Raw genomic sequence first — 25,960 nt, 5'->3', positions numbered from 1 at the left:
GTAATGGGAGCTGATCTGTCTAGGATAGGGTCATGGATCCTCAATAAAATTTGATGTTCACAAAGGGCTTCAAGTCTTTAAGTAATTTCAAAGCCACTAGATTAAGAAAGTAACTCCACATTTAATGAGGCATCCTGGATCATTTTTTAAAATAATCTGTTCTTGTGGAAAAAAAAAACTATTATTACATCTACCCATGTATTTTCTCATTTCTCTGAATTCCCATTGTATTTATGGTCCATACTACTCATTTACGTATTTTATACACTTCCTTGAGTTTCTGGTAATAATTACATTTTTCTCTTTCATAGATGCCCTACCTCCCAAACTCAAGAGTGGTGTCTTAACATTTGATGATTCTCAAAGCTCCTGACATTGAATTGGCTTAATAGTTCATGCATCTCATCTTATCATATCCCATCTCATTTCATTGCATCTCATTCCATTCCAATTCTTTCTAATTAATAACGACTGACTTATTGGTGGGCACTGTACCGGTGCTGCACCTTAATTTTAATGAACTAAAATTCTCAAGTGAAGGTGGGGAGTTGGCACAGAGGCAGGGAGAGAGCAAAGAGAGAGGCCTATATGCAAGCAACAAAAAAAATCTTTTCAGTGGATATTAAAAAATTCAGAAAACTATGGTGGGAAGAGTGATTAATCTGTCTAGAGTGTTTGCATAGAGGTTGGAATATTCATCCAACTTTTTAAGAGATTGAAGAGAGATGTGGGAGGTGATACAGAACATTCCAGAGAGGAAAACCAGTGTGAGCAGAGATACAGAAGCATGGAGGACAAGAATGTGGGTTGGTTAAACATTTGGGACTTTAGCCTTGGCTGGTGTGGCTCAGTGGACTGAGTGGTGGCTTGCAAATCAAAGGGTTGTGGGTTTGATTCCCAGTGAGGGCACATGCCTAGGTTGCCAGCCAGGCCCCTAGTGGGGGGTGTGTGAGATACAGCCACACACTGATGTTTCTCTCCCTCTATTTCTCCCTCCCTTACCCTCTCTCTAAAAAGATAAATAAATAAAATCTTTTAAAAAAAGATTTGGGGCTTTACTAGGAAATTAGATTTTATTAACTCATGAAATGATGTGAGTTGTCTATCAGAATTCATTTTAAAAATACTTGCATGTAGTTCGGTGATAAATATATTTTGGATGATTTATATAATCAGCTAATAACCAAGTGCAACCACATTATTTCCATTCCTATATTCTATCATCCTATTTTTTGCAAAGTGGGGGTGAATGATGGTGTGTCATACTGTAGAAAACAGGAATTTTTGATATTTTAAAAAGTGAAAAACAATACAAGGTAAAATTAACTTATCCCATTATGCAAGGTATTATAGTCACATTGAACTAAAAAGGTTTGGTCAGAATGATGGTCACATTTTGAATGGATTTATAATTGAAACCTCTCTTTATGTATATATCAGCATTTAATAAGAAGAGAGATGGCAAAAGGAAGTAAGACATTTTTCCTGAAACATAGTTAATTTTTTAAATTTTTTGTGAGAATTCTATTATATTGATTTGGTCCTTCAATATGCCTGATTATTAAAAAATATTAAAATTTAAAAGGAAACCACAAAACAATAATAATGACTCAAATAATGACCTATCAAACTGAAATCTAAAACATACAGTCTGTGTGATAAAGTAGAACTTATCACACAAATATATTTTTCTGTTGGTGAATCCCGTACCGATGACATGATTTCAGAAGGAACAATGATCAGAGTGACATTCATTCTTCCTTTTGGTTTCACTATGCTTTTTTGTGTGTTTCATATACGGTACGCTTGATTTGGTGGTAAAGATGCAAAAGCACTATTGGTTGAGTAGCACTATAATGCAAATAATGGAAACTCTCATGGGTGGCCCACAGAAAATATTATTTACTCTTTAAATAAGAGAGGTAATTCATTTACAGTTAAATAAGGAAACCAATGAATATTTTTTGGGGGGGGGTAGGAAAAAGGCAATGAGATTTCTACTTTAACATAAAAATTTCAGCCACCATTGGGAAGATAGATTGAAGGGGAACCAAAGGAGGCAGGGAGACCAGATAGAAGTAATTGTACTATCTGGGCCAAATAAGACAAGGCCTGAATCAAGACTGCAGCAGTTAGAATGGACAAATAGGCAGATTCTAGAGGCATTTTGTGCAATAGTAAACTCTTGTTCCTGGTAATGATGATGATCGTTTAGCAGCAGAGAAGTTGCACCCTTGTGCCAAATGCTTCTAGGGTCTGTAGAATTCAGGCCAGAAATCAGTAAAGGAGTATTTTGTCAAGCTCACTGCCTTGTAATATTTGCCCTCAATGGGTATTTGTTGATTTGATTTGATTACTTTGTGTGGAGTACACCCAATTAAATCCAAGCCATATCTTCACAGAAAGGCAAGTCTATGCAGAAATCACAACAAGGAAAATTTCCAAAGTACCTCCACTTCATCCTCGTAATTAGGGCAAGAAACCTGATTCAGAAGATTATGGTTTGGAAAGCAGTAGAGAGGACTGGTGAATGGGAAGACAACCAGCCAGAATTTTCTTTCTCCTAAAACTATCAGATCTGAGAACTATAGAGAAGAGAAATCACCACAGGGAGAGGTTGCTCCCTCTTCACAAATATGAATGAGTAAGTGGCAATTCCTGTTCATTAAAATTCTATGGAGATAAAGAACAAAAATTTGTAGATAATTAGCCAATTTCTCTATTTGCAGAACTCGGCTGAGCATAAATAAAAAATGGTCTTGCTGTGGATGCATGTGGTCATCACTTACAAATGCAAAAATATGCTCATCACCATTAAAGAGGATTTTTCATGTCATTTGCTTTGAAGCATTAACAAAAAAAAATTACAATGAGATGGAAGGACACTGTTTCTGTATTCACTGCCCCGATCCTGCCTCAGAAACAGCAGAACCAGAAACGATGCTATTGTCTCCAATTTTTGGGAACAGAGTAGAAAGATTATAGAGAACCCCATGGAGATAACTTCTAAATGCCATGTCTTTATTAGTAGGTATCGGGGCCACAGTGACCCCAGAATTAGAAGGTGATTCCTCATTAATGTCACTCAAATTTCAAATTTGTCAAATGCTGCCCACTTTTCCAGTTATACCATAATCATGCCACCTACCATAATCCAATCTTCACAAGTGAAGGGAAGAATTTGCTAACTCTGTGTGAGTCCACACTTGTGCTTTTCCTCTTCCTCTAGCCACGAGTGACTCATAAATCTACAAATGGGCTCCTCCTTAGTCTGCAGCCTTGGCCACATCAAAATAATGTATTTTATCTGAAGCCACCTCCGATATACCTCTTAGCATTAATCATTGCTTTCTCTGCACTCTCTAAATGCACAAGTTATTAAAGACTCCTTCTAATTTATTGTTTTTATTATTAATCATGGCTGCTAAAATAAATGAAGGCAGTGACTGTACTTTTTTGTTGTTGTTGTTTATTCTTTTCTTAGACTCTTCCAGGGCACTTGAACAGAGCCAGGCTTCAAGAGCTCAGTGCATTTTCCACTAACAGATAATCTTTTGTATATTCTTTGTTTCATTTGATGCTTTCAGAAACTCTGTGATGCACCAGGCCAGTTATGATTTATTCCTTTAATAACTAAGATACAGGTGTCTCAAAGTAATGTTACAAAGGCCCCAAATCACGTAGTTCACAAGTGATATGGTACCAAAACAATCATGTTTATTTGATGCCTAGGTGCCAGTACCCTCTCCTCTAAACCTTTTGTGCGAAGTTGGAAACATGAATATCAGTGACACTGAAGGTTTGGGCCTCAGTTTATCTTTTATCATGTCTTTACCAGTCCCATTACTCAGGAAGTTTGAAAAAAATCTTATTGTTATGTAATAGGGCATAGTTCTTATTTATATGTCTGCAATACTTCCATTTTCTTGAAGTAAGAGGTGGCATGTATTTATTTGGGAACATGAGATAATTTTACTGTAGAATTAAGACAAATCACTCAAGATAAGTGAAGACCTCTCAGGTTCTTATAGAATCAGGTCTGAGGACCACAGTCCTAATACCCACTATATTATTTACAATAATATAAAAAGCTGAGACATTTCAAAATATAGTGGATGAATGAGTTTTTATTTCTTTTTTGCAGAAAGTTCAGAGGGTAACAGATGAAGGCTGCCATGGCAGCCTTCCAATGTTCAACTTCCAATTCCACATGCTGTGGTAGGCATTGCCACTAAGGCTGCGGTAGACACCACAGTGCAGAGTGAGTCCTCATCTATACAATGGAGAATACCCACATTATTAAGGTGCTTTGAGAGCCAATTGGGATAACATTGGTAAAATAATTTTTGGTGCCTGACACGTAGTGGGCACTTGATAAAGTTTATTGCTGAGTCTCAGGGTCTTTATCTGTTATAGTAATGCTGGTGGTGATTGTCTCTTCCTCTTATTTCCTCTTCTTTTTTCTAATTCTTTTTATACCTTTCACTTCTTAAAACCCAAGTAGATAATATGCTTTCCTGGATAAAGGTTTTAGCATCAAAGACAAAGTGAGGCATTTAATTAGATGTTCAAGAAATTCTTCATCAACTTTTAACTCAGTTTTCTACCAGCAATAATTCCCACCCTCAACCTCATCATAGGCACTACCCAATATGTCCAGAACTTCAGTCATTGTAATACCCAATTGCTTAGATTCTTCAATGCACATTAAAACAAAAAGCAGCAGAATCCAACATTCAAAGTCAGCAAGGTGCAAATTACATAAGAAGCCAGTCATTTATACATTCATTGATTACATACTGATCACACTGGGTTCTTCTGCCTTTCCTAAACCTATTACAAAAAAGATTTTTTTTAATTTTAAAAATTAACTTAGTATCTTTTGTTGTGTGTTTTTTATCTATTTTTCCTAAGAAAGCAAATTTTGGCCTGTGTCCATGCCATTTTTTCCAGATGTCTCTGTTAGTTCCTTCTATTTAAGACTAATGACTTGCTTTTTTAGAATGAGCTACTTCTCTCTTTTGTTTTTCTCCATCATAGCTGTCAACTTTACATAGCAACTGCAGCGTTATGGAATCCTGAGCCAAGTTTAAGTTAAGGGAAAGAGAACTGGAATATTACTCTAGTATCTGGAGTCTCAGCTCCCTGAAGTCAAAGTCACTTCCACTGTGCCATAATGTCAGGAGGCATTTATCCTAGACTACAAGATAAACCAATGACAGTCTGCCACGTGATAGTTAAACAGTTTTGTTTCATGGACCACATTTGCAAAATGAGGACTTTTTCCCGATTAGTGTTCACCTCTCATAATCAGTAGCAAAAACAATGAATAAATAGTAAGTGTCTGACAACAGTCTCATAATACAAGTAGTCATAAATGGTAGACAAGGAAATTAAATTAAACTATAGCCCCCCATGGTCCTCCAACAGTCATATGGGTAATCTCATGACTTGATGATCTCCCGTGAGGAAGTATTCAAACTGAGATTAGGGAGTCATTTCCCAGAAAGCTCAGGTCATCCCTGTAAATCCGCCATTCTCAAATTATAATGCACAGCTCAGCAGTGGGCCACAAAAGTACTGAGGCTGTGAACTGAACTGAAAAACCATGTCCACTTGGTACATCAAGGGGAATAATGAACAATTCCATATTTTCCCAAGGGTTATTTATGAATTGTATTCTGAGGGAAAAAAGAGATGGTCACCAATGTCTGATCTTAATAAACTAAAAATTGGCAACCTAGTTAAAACTTTTACTTGTCCTCTACTTACTTTTTTATGCCTGAGCTTCCAGTTGGTTTTCCTGGAGTTGATTTTCCTAAGAAGGAGAAAGAAGAGATTTGACCAAATATAAGTAGACCATAATTAAGTAGTTTTAAGCTACTTTCTGCACCATTAGTCATTCAGCTTCCTCAGAACAGCCACAGTGTCTGTTTCTTGATCTCCCTTAGCGCTTAGAATAGTTCTCAGCACATAGTAGAAGTTTAATAAATATTTATTAAGTAAATTAATACATATAAATATAGAGTTGCAAAAAGAGATGCAGGTACATATTTAAATATATATTTTAAATCTGTATATATTACATAATTTTCACAGTCAAAAATTCTTCTAATGCTCAAAACAAGCTTAGGTAGTTAGCAATGCAGCTAATGTTATGATTATGTGCATTTTTTAGATGATGAAACTGAGGGCTGGAAATACTTCCCCGAGGTTCAGAATCTATTTAGCGACAGACTGAGCGTCAACTTCAGATTTCCCCAGTCCCCAGTCTCCTTCTGGTGGCTTTTTTTTTTTTTTTACTGGCTTGCTCATGCCTCTCAGATTTGGTGATTGAAAGTGGAACTTGAGATGGCTTCCTGGATCCCCTTGGCTACACTTCCCTCTGTCTGGTCCCCTCCGGTGACATCCTGGGGTTCTGCTGAGCCTCCTCCAATCAGAGCATCCTTAAGTGCTGAAAAATGTGGCTCTGCTGAGCCTACTCATCAGCCAGTTGGCACTTTTTCAAATGAGCCACTGAATGGCAAATGCACAGATAACAGTGGGATAAAATGAGCTCCTCTTATTGATTTTCCAAACCAATATGGCACGGGTGCTCCCTCTTTGTGCCATCTCCTCCCGCTGCCTGGAGGCATTCTCCGCCCGTCCATCATTTTAATTAGACATTACACCTGGCACAAATGCTGAGTTGATTAACCTTAAAGGAGCTGAATAGGTTTTCTGATCGTTAACACAGGGCCCCTGACATATTATAACTCATGTTAACATGTGCTGTTGCACAAACTCACAGCTTCTTCAGCCCACTTTCCAAAGCTGCCGTGTGGGGTAATAGCATCTACAGAGAGCTCTTCGCGAGGTGTGCTCCCATAATAATGCCATGCGAAGTAAGATTTAGAACATGGACTGGGGTGGACTCTGTAGATACCCCTTCTTCATGTTTATGTAAATGCACCTTCTGTGTCAAGGGAGGTGCTGGGGATGAACCTCTGTGTGGGAGTGTTGTAAAGCAGGCCGATCTTTGAAGAGTCTCAGTTTCTCTGGGTCTCGAACGTCTTATTCGGGGGATGGAGATGGAGAAGAACTTCAGGGTTTCCCCGTGTTGCCTGTGACTGGGGCCTACCAGCATGTTCCTTATTTACAGTGGAGATCTTAGGGATAGGGCAGAGAGAACACTAGCAAAGCCTTATTCTTGGTTACGTACTTCCTGCCTCAAATAATTTATTTTTTGCTGGTGACATAGTTAGTATGCCATAAATATATCAAGGAGCCCACTTTCCCTTCCCTTTTCTTCTCTCAGATACACCATACAAATCAGCTCTTACAGATCCTCCCCATGGGCCCTGACCCACTGTCCTCACCTCTCCAGTGCTAAATCACCTCCCTCAGCGAAGCCACACCTGGAAATAACCTCCTGTTAGACCAGGATGGAGAGCTAGAAAAATTATAAGCCCAGGAGGAGGAAGAAGGGAATTTTTAAAGATCCCTTACCTCTCTCATCAAACTCTCTCCTTTCAGTCTAAAAAAAAGATCATTTTTCTACAGCAGGTCTTGGATACAAGTCATCCCTCTGGCTTGCTCCAAGGATCAAAATGACTGGCAAGTTAGACAGTGAGCTTCAGAATAACAGGGGCTGGATTTAATGGATTTTTTTCATATTTCTGATGCTAAGAAAAATGCCACATACACAATAGACACAAAATATGTGTGACTGAATTACTTAAAACCGTCAGGATTTCAAGCACAAGCAAAGACTGATGGAAAATGTGTTTGTATCTGAAAGGTTTTATTTCTCAAATAGTATTACTTTGGTGACCAACTATTCCAATATTAGCTTTCACCAATTATTCAACTGATAATTCCTTTTGGGAAAGGGAAGGAACTCATATTTGTGAGAGCTAGCCTGTCCCACTAGTTAGGCCTGTGCACTGGTATTCGATCTGGATTTTCTCAGTTGTGTGACTTTGGTCAAGTTGCTTATCTTTTCTCAGCCTTATTGTCTTCCTTATAGACTTGTTGTGAGAACTGAATGCACTAATATGTATGATACTCTTCATGCAGGGTCTTGCATAGTCGCCACTGAGTAAATAGCACTTCATTTTATCACACTCAAAGCAAGACAGAGGAGGAAAAAAGCAAGGTACAGGGAATGGAGCGAGTCGCTGCCAATGAACACTATAAACAAGCATGGGATAGGAAAAGGTTAAGTCCCCTTGCTTTGCCTTAAAATACAGGGAGAAATCAGTCTCTTTGGACGTTCCTAGAAATGAGAACTTGTGTTCTGACACAATGATCTTATTTCTTATATTCCTGCCTGAGCATCAAAAGCAAGGCCCGAAAGATAGGCCTATAAGCAGCTCTTTTTATCTCATGAAACTTAAGGACTTCAAAGGTGGCCCACTTAAACAAAATCTCTGACCTCTAATCCATGTCCATTTCTGTAGAAAGGTCAACCTCTTTGTGGCTTGTGGCTCGTGGCAAGCAGAGAAGCATCCAGCCTCACAGGGAAGCTTCATAGATTGGTGCCTGCTCTGTGCCGAGTTAATAGGCTTCATCTTTGATGGGTACAGGCACTGGGAATGTTTCAAGAACTTGCATCATGCTACCAGCCTTGCTAAAGAAATGCCCATTTTTCTCTCAGTTGCCACATCATATAGCTGGAACCACAACTCTAGCATCACCAACCCAAGATGCTCTCTCTAGCATTTACCACCCTAAGTGAATGTTCCATGGTTCTCCAGGGCACACCATCTACCTCTGTCCTAGCACTTACCATTTGGCCATGATCATCTGGCTACTTCTTGCATCCCTGATTTGACTATAAGTTAGCATTATTCCATATTTTATTAGTCTTTGCTTTACTGGCACCAAGCACAGTACTTGACACAGTGGGAGAGTTTAAAGAATAATTTTTTTAATAACTAAGGAAATGAACAGATTAACCAATAAAGTGAGGTGGTACATGATGAAAGACATACTTTCCATTGAGGAAGTGCTGAGTTCACACACTGGTTCTTCCATCAGCTCACTGTGTGACCTGCGCAAGCCATCAAATCTCCCCAAATCATAGTTTCATCATTTAAAAAATGAAGCTAAATATACAAACTCTACTTTTCTGAAGCTGCTGGCTCTCAGCCCCAAACCTACCATTCTCTACAGTGTAAAACATTTATTTCCTTTGCCCTCGGGGGGTGGGTTGCTGAAAGGGAGCCACTGAAACAAGAGATGGAAGAAAAGACACCATCCTCCTATTTTGTCCTCTTTCTACTGTGAATGAAGCTCAGCAGTGTTGACTCAGTCAGGCTGCAGCACTTGACTCCAGTCTGCAGTCTTGCCGCCACTCTCCGAGACAGCCTCACACGCACTTTCAGAGACGCCAGCCATGCCCATGCCCGATGGTGCGCCATTCTCAGAGGTCTGGGGAAGCCTTAGGCTTCTTAGTTTTAATAATGCTAACCTATTTCCTTTTGCCTCTGCCCTAGGGGAGATACCTCAATCCTATTTTATTTTTCCATCCTCCTTATCTCTTTTCAGTTCTCCATAATATGATTAATAATTGTTCATACTAAGTTCTCTCTGTGTAAGTAACTGGTACGGTTTCTAATTGCTCTTCTGATTGAACCATGACTGATATACCCACCTTGTAGGGTGGTGGTATCTGTCAGATATCATACTCACAAGGTATTAAATGTAATGTCCATCTTGTAGGAGTAACTTATTAAATAGGTCTATCATAAGTAGTAGTATCATTTTGGCTTGCTTTTTTCTTACGATTTTTTAAATAAAATATACTGTTTTAACCACTTCTGAGGGTATAATTCAGGGGCATGAAGTGTTCTGACATTATTATATAAACATCATAACTATCGACTTTGAGAAGTTTCATTTTCCCAAACTGAAAGTATATCCATTCAACAGTAGCTCCCCAATCTGCACCCCCCTCAGCCTGTGATAACCACTTTCCATACTCTTTTCCCATGAATTTGACTATGCTAGGTACCTCATATAAATGGAAACAGAAAAAAGTCTTTCCTTTTGTGACTGGCTTATTTCAATTAGCACATTTTCAAGGTCCCCCCCTGCTGTAGAATATAGCAGAATGTAATTCATTTTCAAGGCCAAATAACATTCTACCATGTAAATATGCCACATTTTGTTTATTTATTCATATGCTAGTGGACATCTGAGTTGCTTCCACATTTTGGCTACTGTGAGTAACACTGTTGTGAATATGGGTGTACAAAATAGGACACTAGGAAAAAAGTCAACTTTCCCTCTTCATGAGAAGACATACAGAGTCTAATTGTAAAGACACTTAGCTGTAGGGAAAGGAACAATTGCCTCCATCTTTGCCAATTATCTCTCACAGGGTCCAACTAGTCAAGTTCTCTTCATCCTACACAACATTGCTCAGGTGAGACTCTGACTTCAATACCTTTCCTGATCTCACATCTAGGAAAAAAACATTCCTTTGTTTGACACACACTTTGTTTACCACTCATAAAACACTTGGTGAATGAATGAATAAATGAATTTCTGTGAAAATGTATTCTTACTATTATTATTGTACACAATACTTCCCCTTGTAATCATGGGTCTTTCTTTTGGATTAGAGAGCTTTTTGATGACAAAGGCCATCATATCTTCCTCATCTTTCCTCCCTCAGTGTCCAGTTGTATGTAGAATGATCATCCCGTTGTGTCAATTAACCCACCTCTGCCCAGAGGGAATTCCAGTTGACCTGCATTTGAAGCAATGATGACCTGCAGATGTGGCCAGAGACTCAGTTCACCGACAAATGGGATTACACTGGTGTTTCAGAACCACAAAAAGTATAGATCTCAGAGTAGACAGTTAATCATAACAAAATTAGCTCAGTGAGGCTTCATCTCAGTCAGATCAAATATCCGTTTTATAGGCTTGAGGACAGATACGATCACTCCTGTGACTGAAAGAGAGCTAGAGAGAGAGCAAGCACCAGGGAGGATGTGAAGGGGCTGACGGGTCCTCCCGTGTCACCAGGGAATGAGAGGTAAAAGCAAGTAAACCAAGGCCCACCTAGCTCAGTTCAGAGGTTTGGTATAACAGAATCAGTCTGTGCCTGGGTGGATGATGGAATTCAGTAGGCTGTTCCAGGAATAAATTCTTTCCTTTCAGATTGGAGGAATACGAAACCTGATAAAAGACTCAGTCAACCATTTGTAGCACTGAATTTTCTGTTAGCGTATACTTCGTTACATATGTATGGGTAACATACATAATTTCAAAATATATTCACATGTTCTTAAGTTAAGCCCCTACTTCTGCATGTATGCAATGTGAGGCACATGCTTGCAAGCATTCCTACAGCATTAGTCGCAGGTATAGGAAAATGGCAGGCTGGAAATTGGGCATGGGGCAAAGTGGGCGAATAATGAAAGGATGAGGAATCCTTGGTCAAGAAGTTAGAGAAGATTTCAGATATCAATGACTGCAGTAAAGATCATTTATTTAGCTTCCACTGTGTGCTGCACACTGTTTGGCATCAAGGATAGTCAGTCAATCTCAATTCCTCTCTTTCAGACTTGAGGTTTATGCCACCATGACCTCTGTTTTGAAGCCTACAGTCAACACAAATTCTGGGACAACAGTGCTAATGTGAGCAGTTCCTCGACTTTTATCACCCACACTGGCATTTGTATTAATTATAGTAATTATAGCATAATAAGCTAGAATCATCATTTCATGGCTTATCAAACATTTTCATGTTATGGCACTTGAATGTCCACAACTGTGCCATGTTGAAATCAATATACCCATTACAGAGATGAGAGAAAATCAGGCTCATTGACATGACTCAGAGCTATGTTTACGGGAGGAACTGATCCACACTACGGGTTGCTTTAAAACTCTAGGCGGCCATGGTAAACACAAGGACTATTAGAACATATGCCCTCCAAAATAATGCTTTTTTTATAATTTGTTTCCTATCAGTTCAATTCATACATACAATGTATTACACACAACATATGACATACATTGTTACATACATATTGTATGTATGACATATAATTCAACTAAAATTTCATAAACATCGATTCTTTCCTTGTTATTATCTTTTAGGTCTCCCTTCAATTCTTCATTGCCACAGTGATTCCTCCAAAGTGCCCTTCTGGTCATTTCTCTTCACTGGGTAAAAATACCCAATGGTTTTCAATCGTCTAGAGTTTAACTACTCAGTGTTTTTCACAGGGCATTTAGATTTCCTATTTGTAAACTAGTCATGCTATTTCTCAGTTCCTTGCTTTTGAAAGCATCATCTGTCTTCCATTCTGAGCAAATGTCTAAGCTTCTTTCAGCTTTCTATTCAAAGTTATATTTACATACTACTTCATTAAATGAGTCACATGTTTATTCCTCCATTTATGCCTTTTTTCATTAAACAAATGTTTATTGGACATCACCTATGTTCCGTGGACCGACATATATATATATATAGCCCCTTGGTATCCATGGACGATTGCTTCTAGGACTCCTGTAGGTACCAAAATACACAGATGCTCAAGTCTCTTATTTCATATGATACAGTGTTTGCAAAAATACTACACACACTCGCCTGTATACTTTAAACAATCTTTAGATTACTTACGATAAATAATATAATGTAAATGCTATGGAAGTAGTTATTATACTGTATTATTCAGGGAATGTCAAGAAAAACAAGTCTGCATATGGTCAGTACACAGGCAACCATCATAGGCCTAACTACATAGCAACAACAGAAATTTCTTTTGTAATGTGTTTAATCTCTGCTTGATTGAATTGTGGATGTGCAACCCTCAGATACACATGACCTACTACAATGTACAGGCACTAGTAATTTAATTTCATGCAGAATAAATAAGCTATCCAATATATGATTCTTTATCAGTATACTTGATATATAATATACATTAAGTAAATAGCATCTAGCATTAACTAAAGAAAAGAACCATTTATGCATTGTTATAAGACCGATTTAAAATAGTCATTGCTAAATACCAAGCGTGTGGGTAAGAAGTAGAAAAATCTAGATTTAGATTTTCAGACAAGCAAGACTTTTGTTTTTTTCTCCTCACATATGTGTTCTGGCTCCTTTACCTACTTCTTAAGACTCAGAACTCTTAGTACCCATGGGAATCCACCATGTAGCCCTCCTCTTGCCCCACCCTCATTTCCTAACCCACTTTTCAAAGGCCCATCTTAAATGCCATGAGACAGTAAGTGGTGTGATAGAAGTAGGTCTCATTAGCGGAACAGTCTGGTTATGCCCAGCTTTCTCCCTGCCATGAAAGCAGCAGTGCCTGTTTTACAGGTTATACCGAGATGTGGGGATTTTCAGGATTACAATGAAGATATTTATGTTCAGGGTTGTTGGAAGAGGCTTTAAATTGGAAATATCAAGAGAGACCTGTGAAAGCTTTTCCTTAGCAGTATCCTGGGCTCCTGTTAAATGATGACTTTGTGTAATTAAAATGAACAAAGTATGTGACTATGTTCCATCTTTACAATCACAGCACTTTCTCTCCTTTGTTTAACTGCTTTGTTCATCTGGAAATGGTGTTAAAAAATAACAGAAATAGAAGTTGAATGTATTCCTGCGGAGTTGTATTTTTAGTAGCTCATCACTTTGCCAAAGGGACCTGGGAGTTGAGAGTCTAATTATGAAGAAGGCAATGTTGGGGAGAAAAGGAACATGGGTGAGAATGAGAAGGAAGGGGGCAGGGTAGGTTCCAGTGGGTGGGCTGCTTTCTTTTGAACTCCAACCAGAGCAAACCACACCTTCCCTGGTGAGTGGAGGATTAACTGATATCAGGCCACAAGAAGACACTGTAGGCTTGAATGTTATTAGCACATGTGTTTGATGTACAGGTTTTCTAAGTGGTTGAAGGAGAAAACGTAACCTTTTCTCTATACCACCCCAGAACTGATATTCCATAGTGAAATGCTTTCAGTGAAGCATTGAAATGCGTCCTGGACGCAGTGAAATGCGTCCTGGAAACATTGAAATGCGTCCAGAATGAGACGATTCAAGCCAAACAGACCATCACTGAGATGGTAAACAGAGTAACTAACAGAGAGTAGGCAACTGTAGAAGGAGTTCAGAGAGTAACCAAAGAGAGGGTGTTGGGAGAAACTTTTTATACCTTTATTGATGATCACAAAGAATTAAATAGCACTTGAATGCAATTAATCATTGGTACTGATTTATGAATTAGCATGTATATTTATAGTTCTTTTATATCTGCCAAGTGCTTCCCCATCATCATTTTGAGTGTTTTATGCCACAAACACCCTACAGGAAAGTGTTCTGGCAGGTGCTGCGAGGTGGGCACCATGCATCATTAGAAACATGCGTAAGGGTAAACTGAGGCATTTGAGTAGTAATAGGGTAGGTCACAGGGAGAACTAAGAATTGAGAACTTGGAGAGAAATAAAGTAGGTCAAGTGGAAAAGAAGTAAAAAAAATAGTTTACTTCATTTATCTAACTCTATGAGTACAGAAATAGACACAGGGAAATGTGCAAGACATGCAGAAAAGTAAAACAAATTATAGCTGGACTAAAGAGGAAGAAACCTAGGTATCGAATTGGGGAGCGGGGTTGTAGTCAGCACAGCCAAGTCTTGATAAATTCAGCAAGTGTTTTTTAATGCCAGATGACAAAGGTGCTTCATTCCAAAGAAAGCACCACTGTGTCCTGCTCTCTCTATCCAATTCTAAAGTAAACAGATGCCTCATTACAATAGAACATAGTCAAAGCTTCAAGTTAATACTTGTTTCTTGACCTATTTCAAATACAGACTCAGAGTAGACATGTATCAGATGATTATTGAATGAACGAGTGATGCCAAAAAAACCAAAACCCCTAAATAGTCAATACAGAAGAAAATATGTGTTTTTGCTATTGCTTTCTTGGTGTCTATCTTATTTTTACATTATAAGCCACTCTAAGAAAATTAACGGCTTAAAGCAACCAACCACCATTTAATATTGCTCATGAGTCTATGTATTAATTAGGTGGTTCTGTTGACCTACATAAGCTTGATAGATGCCAGCTAAGCTTGCTCATGTATATGTGGTCATCTTTCAGCTTGGGGAGAGACTGGCCTAAGGCCTTGAGCACATGTTTAACAGTGCTGACTCTTGGCTAGTGCTACAGGGGTGACTGGGCCACATGGCTGTTATCCTGTGGCTACCCCAGGTCATTTACAGGGGAGAGGCAAGTTAACAGAGTAGATGTGTGCAAAGGCCCTGGAGATGGAGGCTGAAAACTGGAGCAATATGATTTTTGCTACTTCATTGCCAATAGGAAGTAAGGAAGCTAGTTTTAATTCAAGAAGAGCACCAATAGAGTCCACCTCTTGAAAGAAATTGCTGCAAAATCACCTGTCAAAGGGGTGGGGAGAGAAATGACTATTGTCTTTTTGCAAACAATCTATCACACCTGGCTTGAATTTCTTGACTCTCTAGTAAGTGCTCATGAAGATCTCTTATGCAAAACATCTCTATGTTACAGAAACAGAAAGCTAGAGTAAGCCAAATTATGCATCAACCAAGTCATAAAGTAACCGACTACAGAACTTTACATATGTACTCTAATGTGAGTACATTGTAAGTACAATTGAGGCAGACCCTGCAAAGTTACATGCATAATACTTAAAACCTTAGAGCTTCAATTGATTTTCTTACTTTACCACTTACTAGCTCTTCCTTATTGTCTCTAGTTCTCAATTTTTCTAGTGTAAAAATGATCATTATACTAGTATGTATCACATAGGCTACCATGGAGCATTAAGTAAAGTAATGGTAATGTGATTTTTAAGCCCATTGAACTGGCCAAGGTGTTCAACATATGTTGGCTATCATTATTATATTTTGGGACCATACTTTATTTATTTTTTTAAAAAGATTTTATTTATTTACTCTTAGACAGGGTGAAGGGAGAGAGAGAAACATCAATGTGTGGTTGCCTCTCATGTACCACCTACTAGGGACCTGGCCCACAACCCAGGAATGTGGCATGACTGGGAATTGAACCAGCGACTCTTTGGTTCACAGGCTGGTACTCAATCCACTGAGCCACACCAGCCAGGACATACTTTGATGGAATATAAGTAGTGCTCTTATGGGCACTGATAAAGGTATATATTTTCCCTGACTCTTATTTTATTTACCTTAATGGTTTATGCATTGAGCAAGACAAAACAAATATTTCCAAAGTAAACATCATCAACATGCAGGAGTGCATGTTTTTCATGGATTGAACCCAAATGGATAAGGCCTGTGAGCTCTCTTTTTTAATCTAGCCAGATTGTTAAGGTCCTGGAAATAGCAAAACTGTCCCTTTTCAAGATTACAATGGTTTTCCCATCTAGCATTAACCTGTTTGTAAAGAAGAACAAGAATGTATAAACTGCACAGGCCTTATGCTGGATCATTTGTGCTTCTGGACTACTTATCTGCTATACATAATGCGACTTCTTGGCTCCACCAGTCAGAGCATGCACATTGAGGGGCTTGGATCCCATTTGCCCACAAGGCCAGTGACAGCAAAACAGAAGGAAGGGAGGGAAGGAGAGGGGATCATCGAGGATTTGCACCATAATGAGAGATATAGTATTTTCCAGTTCTTCCCATATCATCTGTTATTCCAAGATATAAAAGCATTCTGAAAAAAATAAAGTAGAGCTCTAAATTTCATCTCAATAGGTAAAACTCAATTATTGAACAATAGAATCTGAGGCTCTGTGATGTTAAGTGACTTGTCATTGAAACTGTGTCAAATTTGTGGCAGAACCAAGTTACACAAATCCAGTTTCCATTTCAATCTGCATAAATAAAAAATTAGGAAAAACCAGGGTTAAAGAAATGTATCCATTTATTCCTTATCTTTACAATGCTTTGGTCAATGCTATGGATGACTGCCTCTATCTTACTGTATGTCTGTATGAATGTATGCTTTTGTGTGATGTGTGGTGTGCATGTGTGTATATGTGTGTGTTTGACAGAAAGAGAGACTCCTAACCATGTAACTGTGTAATATTATTGAAAGTAAATGGCTTGCAAGTCTGAAGATCTAGCTTAAAACTTAATAGATTTATCATTTTAGGTAATTACATTGACCATTCTTATCTTGACATTCTTTGTTCAATGAAGATTAGGTGGGTAGGTGAACTTAATATTTTGAAATTTATATACATTAATCTTCTTATCTTACAAGTTTGGTGTAACTATTTTCATTCCTTTTTATTTTGAGGGAGTGTGAATGTACATGAAGATTTTGTGTAAACTACAGAGGTCGGTCCAAAGGCAAATGGTAACATTGGTCTAGACTCTTGCAACTCAAAGTGTAGCCTGCGGATTCTAGCATCATCTGAGGTCGGTGATGTAGATCTTCAGGCCCCACCTCAGGTCTTCTAAATTATAATATCTGCATTTTAACAAGATTCTTCAGTAATGTATATGCATGAGAAAGGAGGTGCTGGTGTATACTGCATGGGTGAGACTTACAGTGCTCTAAATGAACCCCTAAAATGTGTGCAGAGCCCTATTGGTATGTGCACATAGGCATGCTTCCTGGCTAGAAGGCCTATTGCATTCATAAGATCTCAGAGAGGTCTAGGAAGCAGAAAATATTTTTAAGAACTAATACTCCATTGCTTTTTAGTTGCATGGAGATTTTCTTAGTACCAGAGAAATTTTAAATTTACTCAATATTTAATGGGGATTTTTGTGACATAAAAGCAACAGAAGGAGGAGAAGGAGGAGGGATGGAGAAGGAAGACGAGGAGGAGGAGGAGGTGAAGAGAGGAGAGGAATAAAGAGAATTGGAGGAGGGGAACTTTACTGTTAAGCATGTCTCAGCCAATGTAGACATGCCTGACAGCAAAGCCCCAACTGCCTGTACAGCTCTAGTAAGGGTCCATAGGACCGTTTACCTGAATCCTTTGATGCAGGTGGGAGTTAACCTTAAACGGGTAGGATTGGACCTAAACAATTGGAGGACCTTGGCAGTGTGACCCATCTTATCAATGTCTCTACACTTTTAAAATGCATGTCTCCTATCAATAAACATATTAAACCTTCAAAAGAGGATAAAGATATTTATGTTATCTCTAAGATCCTTTTAAGTTTTAAGATTCTGTATGTGACTTATACTCTCACTAAGATGTCAGCCAAATCTCTAGTCCAGAAGCCCAAAGTTTATTCACTTCCCACTGCTGGAACAAAGAGAGAGACACAGACTGTTCCTCATAACTTGATTATGGAGTTGGAGTAGCTATGTTTTAAATACAGCTTAGATAGCATACTATGTTGTTTGTAGAATAGAAAGTTAAATTAACATAGTATTACTTATCCATAAAAAAGAAAGAAATTCTGCTATTTGCAACATGGATAGACCTTGAGGTCATTATGCTTAAGTGAAATAAGTCAGGCAGAGAAAGACAAAGATATGATCTCACTTATATGTGGAATCCAAAAATGAACTCATAAAACTCATCAATATAGATTAGTGGTTTCTAGAGGCAGGAGTGGGGTGCAAAATGGGTAAAGCTGGCCAAAGGTACAAACTTCCAGTTATGAAATAAATGAGTCCTGTGATGTGATATACAGCATGGTGACTACAATTAACAATACTGTATTGTATGTTTGAAAGTTGCTAAGAGAGTAGATTTTAAAAGTTCTCATAAGGAAATAATTGTCACCGTGTATAGTGATGGGTGTTACTAAACTTATTGTGGTGGTTATTTGACAATATATATATACATATCTACACATATGTGTTTATCTATGGATATGTGTATATGTATGTGGTATTCCACAATATATACACATATCTGGGTGTCACCTTGTGTATCTGGAACTAATATAATGTTATATGTCAGTTACATTTTAATAAAAAAGCTACAGACTTGAAGAAGAAATTGTTACAACTAAATTTAAAAAAATTAGAGGAAGGTTGTAGTTTTATCATCCAACTGTAGCAGGAAAGAATGATAAATACTTCTCCTTGAGTCAAAATCAGTAGAAAGAGATTACCAGAGAATATTGCGAGGAATACTAGTTCAAGTGCAAATCAACAGGTGTTTGGTTACAGTAGTTGTAGATCTATTGCTACCTCTTGTTATTTAATGACTTAGGAATCAATGAATTTAATGAGTTAAAATCAAATTTAAAAATATTTTGTAACTATTTTAATGTACTGAGTTTTTTTTGTAATTTTATAGGTTTATTTCATGCATTTAAAAGGGTTATTCTGAGAAGTTGTTCAGGTTATCTACTGCTGGGTAACAAATTATATGGAGATTTAGCAAGTTACAATAACCATTTATTTTCTCAGATTTTTGTGAATCAGGAGTTTAAGAAGGATCCAGGTAAGCAGCTGTCCTTTGTAATCTCTCATGTGGTTTCAGTTCATTTTTATCAGGGGTTGTGGTCATCAGGCCTAAATGCAACTTAGGTCTATATCCAAGATGGCTGGAAGTTCAGATGGGGCTGTTGACCCATGAACATCACCTTGTATTGATAACATGGGCTGCTCCTCACATCATACTGACTGAGTGCTGAGAGCAAGCATCTGAAGAGGTGGTATTTAGGTAGAGAGTATTCCAAGAGATCAGGGCAGAAGAAACAAGACTTCTTCTGACTTTCTCCACATGTCATACAGCATCTCCTCCACCTCTTTTTGTTGGTTACATAGAAATAACCAATTTTGAGGGAAGGCAAACTCATTCCCTAGCTTTTTTGAAAGAAGTGTCAAGAATTGTGGCCATCTTTAACCTGCTACAGACTCCATAGGGTTCACTAGGAGGTCAAAGGTGTTCATGGCATAAAAAACACGAAGAACCTCTGCTCTGGAATATGTGTGTACGTTAAGGGTATATTCAATACAAGACGAGGGCTCCTAAATATACTAACTTTAGAGGGTATCCAAGGTGGCCAGCTACTGAGATGTTATGTATAAATTTTCCAGCTTGTAATGCTCCACTCTCAGGTGAAAAGAAGAAAAAGAAAGAAAGAAAAACATACTCTTTAACCTTGGTGGGTCAAAAATGACAGAACTGAGCTTTGCCCCCAAACCAAAAGAGCAAGCAAACAGTTTCATAACAGTGAAAGCATCTTGCTTATGGGGAGATAAGTCATGTCTTTTACTGTTGAATATAATTAAAAGAGATGAGAAAGAAACTTGAAGAGACCCTGTATCGCCCCTCAAACATGTTGCCGCGATGGATCAAAGAGATGAGAACTGACACCTTCCATCTCTAGGACACCCAGAGTAGAAATACAGTCAATAAGACAACATGTTCATTGATGGGCAAGGTGTCTTCTCCTATCAAAGGGAAAAAGATGAAATCTGACAGCACTCCGCTCACTAATTCCTCATCTCTTTCCACCACTGGCTGGAGGTGAAAGAAGCCTTTGGGTAAGTAAGACTTGCAGTTTGTATATATGGGATGTTTGAGTGGGATTTTTATCTAGGTCTTTAAGCCAAGGGCTTTCACATATTCATTTATAGCCTCTAGCTAAAAGACAGGTAGGGAAGTTATTAGTACATGAAAGAAGTAGAACTCCTTTGGTTAAGAGATTGTGGGCCTAAGAATCTGATATATCTTAACTGCTTTATTTAGGAGATGTCTCCTTAATGGATCACAGTCTACAGGGGACTGGGAGAACACATGGTTTGGGATTTTACTTGTGCTCTGGGGATATCGAGCATTTTAGATTCTCAATTATAACTGAGAGACCCTTAAAGGCAAAGATAATTCTGCTTCCCTAATATCTATCAATGTCTGGTAGATAGTAGGCCTCAAATAAATGATTGATAAATGAATAAATGATGGTTCAATGAAAAGATAGAGAACTCTAAAAAACCTTACTTATACTCCTGAAGAATAAAACACAAGCTACTTAGCTGATTGCCCTATATTATTCCCTATATTACTTGACTCCTGACTCGACTCGTGGTCCAGTCTAATCTTACATTACTCATGCCCCCCATCCAGAAGCAAGAAACAGTAAAGAAATGCATGCCTTAGCATCTTTGTTCATGCTGCTCCAGCTCCCAGGAGGAAGAAAAGGATCATTCAGATTCAGTACTTAGAGAAATTTCTCTGTGAGAAGGCAGTACTTGAATAGAAATTTCAAAGGACAAGATAGCCAGCCACATGCAATCTGGAAGTGGGGGTGGGAAGAGGAGTCCAGACTGAGAGGAAAGTAAGTAGAAAGGCACTGAAGCAGGAGTGAGCTTGAATTATAATGAACAAACAAAAAAACACAGAAAGACAGCTGGTGTGGCCAAAGGACAGTGAATGATGAGGGAGAACAAGATAAGATCAGAGGTGAGAGAGTTAAGCAAGGGCCAGGTCACCTAGAACTTTGAAGGCTGTGAGATTGTGCTATAAGAGGAATGAGAAGTCTGTATTAGCAGGAGTGGGCATTATCTAATTTTTGCATGAAGACAAGTATGGAAGTAGGTGGTCTAACTAGAAGGTGATTTCAGCAGTTCATGTGAAACAGTGGTTCAGATTAGGGTGCTATCACTGAAGCAGGAAAGAAGTGGAGAAATTTAGTGCATATTTTGGAATTCAACCAACATGATTGTCTGATGAGATAGAGGAATGAAATTTAAATGATCAATTAATGAGGTAAGTATTTACATTTACTGGTAAACAAAATAAAAACATAAAACAACACTGAAATGGCAGTTTTTTCTCCTATTAATTTGGCAAGTGTGTTTTTTTTAATGGTAAAATCCTAAAATTGCATGAGTTTTGAAAACCAACTTAATTGTCCAGCAATTGAGGATCAGTTAAATAAATTATAGGGCACACATATGTTTAAATGCTCCATGGCCATTAAAAATGATGTTGTGGAAGAATACTTAATGACATGGAAAATGTTCACAGAAAGTTTTATCTGTTCCACAACCAGCTGTCAGGGGCTGTGCTTCTTGTTAAATACCAAATGGATTTGTAGTGAAGGGAAATCTTTAAAATTTGCTGCAGAGTCTCCCTTAGGGAGGGGACTTTTTTTCCCCTCTTTTACAGAAATCTGTCTGGCAAATCCTTGGAGTGAACGTGAGGCCCTGAAGACATGTACCTTCAAAATGAAAGGGTAACACAAGAGATGACTAAACTCTTCTGTAGTAGAAATTGAAATGTTCGAAAGACAAATACTTGGGCCAGTTGCCTTTGGTGGGGAGATTGAAAAGAAGTTGCTGTCTTATTTTTGGTCTTCAGGATGAACCAGAATCCCCAAATGCAGGATGGCAGGGCCAGCCATAAACTTAATCAAGATATCCTAATGCTCATGAGAACTAAGCTCTTTCCTTTCTCATATTCTACCCTCCTCAGGAATTTGCCGAAAACCTGGCAGGAATTTTAAATTTCCATGGTATATGACAGGGTAACATGGTGTTTTGAACAGATTTTTCAAAAGGCAAAGACATCTCAACTTGTCTTTAAGAAATAGTATCTTGGGTTATAAAATTGAACTATATTCTAACTATAAAGACTTAGAATGCAACTAGCAACAGAAGGAAGGGTCTTTCAAGAATGCATCATCCCATGTTATGGCTAGTAAAGGAGAAACTAAGGTTACTATAAAGATATAAAGCAAAAAGCTATCATATAGATGTGTGTCCACAGGTTAACTTTCAGTGTGAACAGTATAAAAGTCGGCCCTAAATTCAAATTAAGGTTGATTTGAAAGTGAAATGCAGTGTCTTCCCCTCAGTGCTCAGGCTTGTCTTTATTAACACACAGTACAAGACTTATTATTCACTATCCATATGTAGACAACTTCTGCAAACTCGAAGAAAGAGCCTTGGACTTCATTTTCAACTTGCTATTTTCATTCTCCATAATGCCTGGGGTTCCAGGCAGCCCTTAAACAGAAAGCCCGTGGCTCAGCGAATATTTCATTTTGGAGATACCATCATGTGCTGGTATCCTGCCATCACTGGGAGATTAATATCACTGCTGGCTGTCATTTCTAGTTAGCATGCCTGAGGAAGGCAGCCCAGGGTGAGGAAACACACTGGAAGCTGAAAGTGTGGCTCAGTCACTTTTAAGTCTGGTGAACTTGGGCAAACCCTTCAAAGTCACAGGTCTTAGTTTCTTCATCTGAAAATGGGACAATAAACGTGTTCAACTTGTGAGTATTTGATAAGCAATTAAAGAGTAAGAAATTTGTTTGAACTTTAACTATTTATTCATATATATGAAAAAAGATGTTCTTAATCCTAAAGGGCCCTGTCCTCTATTTTATTCATTTTTTTAAAAATTTTAAAGGTTTTATTTATTTTTAGAGAGGGAAGGGAGGGAGAAAGAGAGAGAGAGAAACATCAATGTGCGGTTGCTGGGGGCTGTGGTCTGCAACCCAGGCATGTACCCTGTCTGGGAATCGAACCTGCAACACTTTGGTTTGCAGCCCACGCTCAATCTCCTGAGCTACGCCAGCCAGGGAGGGCTCTGTCCTTTAAACCACCTGTTTGCCATGAAAATTCCTCTCACACACTCCTGGCGTGGGCCACTGCAATGTTAACTCCCTTTATTTTGTATCTCTAAATTTAATGTCTGTTCCTCAAGTATTCCTCCACTGGGCTTATCATATTCTGCTCACTCCCTTAATCCTTCAAGTGGGAAGTTATTGTTTGTCTCTGATTTCCCAAGCCACATTATTGGAATGTCATCTTGAAATTAACATTTTCCAACATGCGTCGTAGTAATGTGTCATAACAATAGCTGTACTGAATTTCCCATGCCTCATCACATTTAATCCTCAGCCATCTTAGAAGGCAGATGTCACAAGCTTTACCTCTTTAGTAAAACTGTAGTCCTATGAATATAAGGTATATGTACAACTCATTTTTACATCTTTAATATGATCTAAATGGGATTTAATAAGCATTATTATTAGAATTATTTTATTATTATTGTTACTATTCATTATTTATAACTAATAATTAGTATATAATTATATTATTACTATTTATTAGGTTTCTATAACATTAACATATTGAGATTATGCTAAACATTTTTTACACATTATCTCAATTAGGAACGATTATTCTTTTTTTACACATGAGGAACCTGGAACTCAAAGACAGATAGTTACTTTTATAAAGTCATTAGTGATCAAGTCAGGATTTAGATCCAAGTCTGCCTGACTTCAAAATCAGAGTTTTCAATTGCCACTCTTCACCAACTCCTTTGGGAGGATCTGGGTGGAATCTTGGACCATTGTTATCTAATGATTGTGTTCCAAACGTATACATCAGGGAATCTTATTAAGACATTCTGGACTTCCAGACAAGATGGAGGCATAGGTAGACACACTGTGCCTCCTTGCACAACCAAGATAGGGACAACAACAATTTAGAAATAAAATAACAACCAGAACTGACAGAAAATTGAAATGTATGGAAATTGGACAACCAAGACATTAAAATAGACCTGTTCATCCAGACCGTAGGAGGGGCAGGGTCGGGCAGCCGGGCGCAGGTCGCTGCATGGAGAGTAGAGAGCATTGGGACCGGGCACGTAAGGCATCCTGGACATGCAAGACCACAGTGGGTGGACCCTGAGCACACATGCAGCAGCTGGCAGGCCCCAGCCGAGGGGTGGCAAATGGCATACCCAGCCAGGCGGGAATTGTGAAGCAAGGCACTCTGCGCAACCCAGGATCCCCGCGCTGGGAAATAGAGTCTCGGGACATTGATTGAAAACACCTGTGGGGGTTTGAGGTGCAGGGAGAGACTCCCAACCTCACAGGAGAGGTTCTTAGAAAGTCCCACAGGGTGCACAAGCCCACCTACATAGGAATCAGCACCAGAGCGGCCCAGTTTGCTTGGGGGAAGCGGCAGAAGGGACTGAGGTCTGATGGAGAGCGGAGCAAGTGCCATAGTTCCCTCTCAGACCCCGCCCCAACATACAATGTCACAAACCCAGCGACTGGGGTGCCCTGCCCTGATGAACACCTAAGGCTCTGCCCCTCATACGTAACAGGAGCGACCAGACTGAAGAAAAAAAAAAGATGGCTCAAACAGAATTGAAAGCCCCAGAATCAGTACTTTTAAGCGACTAAGAGATAGCCAACCTATCAGATGCACAGTTCAAAGCACTGGTGATCAAGATGCTCACAGAATTGGTTGATTTTTGTCACAAATTAGATGAACAAATGCAGGCTCCGATAAGAGAAATGAAGGAAAATGCACAGGGAACTAATAGTGATGGGAAGAAAACTGGGATTCAGTTTGGAAGAAAACCAAAAAGAAAAGAATGGAGAAATAAGAATTCGAAAAAATGAGGAAAAGCTTAGGAACATCCAGGACATCTTTAAATGTTCCAGCATCCAAATTATAGGGGTACCAGATGGGGAAGAGGAAAAGCAACAAGTGGAAAACTTATCTGAACAAATAATAAAGGAGAATTTCCCCATTCTGGCAAAGGAAATAGACTTCCAGGAAGTCCAGGAATCTCAGAGTCCCAAAGAAGCTGGACCCAAGGAGGAACACACCAAGGCACATCATAATTACATTAGCCAAGGTGAAAATGAAGGAGAGAATCCTAGAAGCAGCAAGAGATAGGGAGGCAGTTTACCTACAAAGCAGTTTCCATTAGCAGTTTACCTACAAAGCAGTTTCCATTAGCAGTTTCCATTTGTCAGCTGATTTCTCAAGGGAGACCTTACAGGTAAGAAAGGGCTGGAAAAAAGTATTCCAAGTCATGAAAGGCAAGAACCTACAACCCAGATTGTTCTATCCAGCAAAGCTGTCATTTAGAATGGAAGGACAGATAAAGTACTTCTCAGATAAGGTCAACTTAAAGGAGTTCATCATCACCAAGCCTTTATTTTATGAAATGTTAAAGGGACTTATCTAAGAAAAAGAAGATAAAAAAACATGTATAGTAAAAAGACAGCAAACTCACAATTATTAAC

The sequence above is a fragment of the Phyllostomus hastatus genome, unplaced genomic scaffold, assembly GCF_019186645.2.
Source record: "Phyllostomus hastatus isolate PE091 unplaced genomic scaffold, TTU_PhHast_1.1 phas_contig_34, whole genome shotgun sequence".
Lineage (NCBI taxonomy): Eukaryota > Metazoa > Chordata > Mammalia > Chiroptera > Phyllostomidae > Phyllostomus > Phyllostomus hastatus.
Note: the sequence above shows the minus strand (reverse complement) of the source record.